Below are 6,036 nucleotides of genomic sequence, written 5' to 3' on the forward strand. Positions count from 1 at the left end.
GAGAGAGAGAGAGAGAGAGAGAGAGAGAGAGAGAGAGAGAGAGACCTGCCCCTCCTTCATGCACACAGCTCTCTACACGCTCACAGAGGATTCATCATTTCAAAATCATCCGGAAGTAAAACATAGTTAATGTAGAAGAAGCTCAGAGAAACATTGACTGATAAACGTTAAAAAGATTGAACTGGAGGATTAAATGTCCAGATGTGATGAAGAGAAGAAGGAGAATCAGAGTTTAGGTTGTTGATAGTTCAACTGAACTGCATTAATAATCTGAGATGAAGACCCCAGCCCACCACCCCCAGAGACTTAAGACGTGAGGAATGGACCACTTCACCCTGAGTGAAGATCTCAGCTGGATGAAGTGGTGTGTGAAGCAGCAGCCATGTTCCTGGTGAGTGTGTGTGTGTTAGTGAAATGACCTAGGAGAGAAAAAGCTCTTCAAACATAAAACTGATTGAATAATATGAACATATAAATTCCTCAGTGTCACTTCCAATCACAGAATCACTCTGTGCTTTTCAAACATGGTGCTTGTTCTCAACAATCCCACCACTCGTCCTCCGCACTCTCAAACAACCTAATTCGGGGTGAAGGCTCCTCAGAGCTCCTGATTGGACCGTCTGTACCTCCAGAGGCTGAGTGATGCTCTTCAATCTGTCAGAGGGGATCAAACGTACAAACACTTCCCAGCATCTTGACATTGTGTCACTTTGACGAATCAGACCGCGGCTCCTCGAGTGGTGATTGCAAGTGGCAGCGCAGAGGTTCATGAATTCACAATGTGGGAGGCAGGAGAGAAACAGTGGGTTAGAGAGCTGCTGCGTCTCTGCCTGAGGGGACATTAAAGTTTCATCTGCCCTGAAACCACATAATGGAGTCGGCGAGGGCAGAAACACAGGGCAGGACTAAGTGACTCATGGAGACAGTGGACCTGTATAGTGGCTATAGGTTTTACTGGTCCTCTCTGCGTCATTGCCAATGAGGTGCAGTGAACAGCAGCCAATAGTGATTATAGTAAATTGATTCCTGCTTCTTCGGGTCCTGAGCCTGAAATAAATCCGTTCAAACAATAAACACTGAGACTCGTCACGGCTGGAAAAGCATTGGTTTGACATGAGCATGAGTCACAACTCTCTGAACGGGTTAGTGCTAAAAACTGAGAGAGACTGTGGTCGATGCAAGAGGCAGCATGTACGGTCAGATTAGTGCGCTCGATTCCGGTTGTTAAAAACACAGTTAACACACGGCCAATCAACACTTGTGTGTGGGTGTTCGCTCTGTGTCGTTCCTGCAGCACGTCAAGGTCAAGACCTGCAACGGAGGTCATGACCCCTTAATGTGGCTGATCAGTATGATGGTGTCATTAACACCTATACCCACACACACACACATTGGCCACGGTCTATAACCTTGTGACCCCATAGATCACAATGTCAGATGTTTATTTGTTGGTTCCCTGCATCAATCATCACTGTCAAAGAGGAGGAGGAAGAGGAGGAGGAGGAGGAGGAGGAGGAGGAGGAGGAGGTGAGCGAGAGAGAAAGAGAGAGAGTTTTCCTGTATTGTTTTAAGCCAGGTTTTGTTTTGTTTTTTGTTTTGTTCCTAAACTGTGAAGAACTTTCTGTTACCTGCATCAATGTATGAATGAAGCTTGTTTGTTCATTTGTTCATTCATTCATTGATTCCTTCATTCATGGTGCTGTATGAATAAACTTGGATTAATTCATCACCCTGAATGCCTCACCTGGCAGCCATGTTTCCTAAACTAACAGTCAAAGTGGATTCAGTAAAATAACATTGTTCTCTTTGGTTGTTCCCAGACATATTTAAAACCAGAGCTTGCAACTGAACACACACACACACACACACACACACACACACACACACACACACACACACACACACAACCCGAGACTCCAGGCCAGACAAATCAATTGATTTACTGAGTGCAAAAAGAAAACAATCAAGACCAAACTTTAAAAACGTCCAATTATAATAATAACAATAATAATAATAATTATTATTATTATTGTTATTATTATTGAACTTTTTGTATAAAACTTTTCTCTTTATATGTTATTATCCTGTGATGATGAACAGCAGCTCCTGCTGTGCCACGACTCCTTTAGGTGTCCTGTTTAATGTAGCGTAACCCTCAGTGCCTAGTGGTTTTTTAACCTCTGAAACAAGGAAAAACAAGGTGCCACCTTAAAACTTACATTAAATTTCTTCCCATTAAATCCCAGTCACTCAATCATCATTAGGTCTTATCAGAAATAATCAGCAAGAACAACATGACTGTTTTTTAGCTGCAGAGAGTGTGTGAAACTTTAATGGGTTTCTGCAGCAGGTAATAGCTGATAGAAAATTGGTTTTACAGTAATGAGAGTAGAGAAAAGATAGTGTAAAACATCTGTAGCTGGGGTTCGGGGGGGTTGTCACAAAAGAGCTCATGAGGAACAGTTTATGATGGTGTTATTACTGTTGGCTGCAAATCAGTTATGAAATAAATGAGGAAAATTATTTCTCTGGTTATTACAGGTTATTACAGACACGGGTCTGTCTGTCAGGGACCTGGGGTCAAGGGTCTGGTTTGATTCACACCACGGCCGGATCAATAGATTTCACACCAGGTGGGAATTCATTGAACCCAAATCAGACAGGTCCGATGTAAAAACACCTTCAATAATTTAACTGGGAGTGAGGACGAAAATGCAGTTTTACAAAACGTAACTTAAATAACCTAGTGCAGTGATCTAATAAAGAAATAAAACTCCATCTCTCCATGTTGCGACCCCCCTCCCCCCTCCTGTGATTCTCATATAAAAGTCTTTCTGCTTCGTTGATGCTCACTTGAGCGCTTCAGTCTTTCCTTTTCTTGAAAAAGCCGTCACCTCCTCCCCTTGTCGACTGAGTCCGGATATGACGGAGCATTCCCAGTGGAGCTCGATTACAGCCTCCAACTGTTCCTGTTTGGCAGATCACAGTTTCACTAAAAAGTTAAAAAACGGTTTCTAAAGCCTCAGAGTCATGACTTCTAAGTTTCCAGCCAAGTTTCTTTGGTGTTTTGGCTCCAGTCACCAGTCACAGGGATTTACAGTGATGGCAGAGCCACTGCAGCCAACATCACAGAAGAAGAAAGCAACCACAGCAGCCGCAGCAGAAGCAGCGCAGCCTAATCAAAGAAACTCTCTAAACTCTATGAGTCAGTGGCAAAACCTGGTGAGACCCTCACCCACAGCTGTTCCATCCACCAAGAAAAACACAGTCCGACAGCGCAGCCAAGAGAGAAGCATTAACACTAACTACTCTAATGTTAACTACCAGCAATAACACTAATGGCGCTTTCACACCTGAAAGTCCATCTCTTTTGGTCTTTGGTCTGGACCGTGGTCCACGGGAGCTTTCATACCTGTGAATTTGGTTCTGATCTAATGGAAAAGTCTGAAAGTCCTGCCCACCGAGGTAGGTGTGAAAGCCCCCTAACACTAACACCAACACTAACACCAACACCAACAATGATGTGAAGCCTGCAGAGCTAGTTGCTTGCTGCTGCTAACTGCTGCTCTGGCTACCTATGAATTTCTCAATCCCACCAACTCCCGAGCATCCACCTGTGGGCTCTGTTTCTATGATCCCCTGCGTCGGTCTGCTGCCTGTAATGTTGGTCAAGCGATCATTTATCAGGGAATGAATTTACTGTAATGAACAGAGCCTGATGCCAATCTTGCTTCAGACATGCTATTATTTATGCCCTGCTTCAGTTATGTAAATATTTATGTTCTTAATATATGATTTCAATCCAGAATTGTCTGGCTGAACTAACACTAACACCAACACTAATACTTACACCAAAACCAACAGCAACAACAAGCAACACTACTTACACCAACACTAATACTTAGACCAACACCAACACTAACTACGAACACTGACCCACTGAATAACACATGACTCTGTGGGGTTGGTACACTCTCCTGTTGACCCAGTGTAAACCCTGTCCCTAGACCATTGTGTGTCGACCCTCTCCAGGTAAAAGGCCTCTCTGCAGGGGCCTGGTAGGTGGAGTCGGGTCACGAGAGGTTCACATCACCGGTATGTTTAGCTGATGACAGACAAACTATGTCTCTCTCCCTCTCCTGACTTGCACTGTTTGAATTTGTTTGTCCTCAGATTATTTTGCTTTTCAGTTCTTTAAAATAAGCACTCACAACTCTTTGACCAAATAATCAACATGTTTTTAAAGTGTAACACCTGCAGACTCTTTCACACGTTCCCAGTGACATTGACCCAAATGAACACTATAACTCTATTATATTACTCATATTACAGTATGTGTCTTTAGAAAAATCACTGTGACAAAAAAATGAAGAATGGTAAGAAGAAGAAAGAGAGGAAGAAGAGGAAATAGTGACGAACATGTGACGATTCTGGGAAATGGTCAAATTATTAGGAACTGATAAACACAGTGACTCAATCACTGAAAGTTTTAGCTTCCTCCACACTATTGCCTTAAGTTCAGAGTGTCTTGTTTCATTTTCTGAAATAATCTTTCCTTCTTGTTCTCCTTGACTCTGTTCCCCCCTTTCATCACATCTTTCACTGGTGTCGTCACTATTTCCTTCCTCCCTCTGTCTCTTTCTCTTTTCCTCCCTTTTATCAGCTCCTTTCTTTTTTCTGCTCCTATTAGTCTGTGATCTAACCTCTGTCTAATTTCCACCAGCTCTGTCTGGACACGCACGCGCGCACACACACACACACACACACGCACGCACGCACGCACGCACGCACGCACGCACACACACACACATGCACACACATTTCTTTCTTTCTTTTTTCTCCTTTGTGCAACTTTGGATTCTAATAAAAGAAAAGTTCATGTGACACAAGTTAAGAGGAGATTTAGACAAAATCAAACAGGGAGGAAGTCAGACTGACTGACTGACTGCATCAGCTGATGTAGAGCAGCCGGACCAGGTGACCGTGACCTGAGTCCTCATAGCTCCAAAACTCAGACCTCAACCAAGAAACAGCTCTGTCATTTATTCCTGTTACTCCTTACTTTCTTTTTCTCTGATCTTTTTCCTCCTTATCACCTGAACTGATAATTTACACCACATGTATCCAATCACTGCACTAGTGTGTGTGTGTGTGTGTGTGTGTGCGTTCACTATAGGCTACACACCTTGAAACTGAGATGGTAAAAAAAGGAGCTTTTCTTCCTTTATAAAAATCTAAACCTTCAGTGATTTACAATCAGTGTCTCGTCCAATACCTTTCCACATCACTCTCTCTCTTTAACCCCCCCCACACACACACACACACTTTACTGCACCTGAGAGACGGCGGCCATGATGGTGTATAGGTTAAGGTTGGAGGGCTGCATGGGGGCTGTGGAGGTTGGGTAGTTAGAACAGTGGTGAGAGGAGAAGCAGAGCAGAGAAAAAGAAACAAAGGTGAGTGGAGGTAAAAAAAAAACTGAGAGAATGGATAGAGAGTGACAGGGAGGACAGAGAGAGGGAATAAAGAAATAGGTTGTCAGATGAATCAGCGATAGACATGACCAGAATGAGTGAGGATTGAATGAAACCCTGGAGAAGTGATGAGATGTTTGAAAGTGAAGACAATGTTAGTGTCAGAGTCTCTGAGTTAATGACTGGCCTTCACACTAAATATAAAAAAAATAATTTGGTATTAAAGTTAAGCTAAAACCTAACAGCCTCTGTTTCTGCCATTTCTGACAATAGATCAATTGAATTACACTGTCTTCTCTCATTTTCAATAAATTATTGTTTATTTTCATTTATGAAAAGACACCATGTCTGCACATTAAAACACTGGATCCAGAGATCAGTTCAGTCCAGTTCCGTTAACTGAACGCTGATGAATAAAGTAAAGTGCTGAACAAATGTGGTGGATGATTTCCTGAGCAGGAAAAATAGAAGAATACATCAATATCCATTTCAGGTAAAAAAATGTCCATAATTATGTCAAAGGTAATTTGATAAGAAAGTGTTGAGTATTTTATATTTTATG

Source organism: Trachurus japonicus, chromosome 7, assembly GCF_045865225.1.
Source record: "Trachurus japonicus isolate A0001 chromosome 7, Traja_1.0".
NCBI lineage: Eukaryota > Metazoa > Chordata > Actinopteri > Carangiformes > Carangidae > Trachurus > Trachurus japonicus.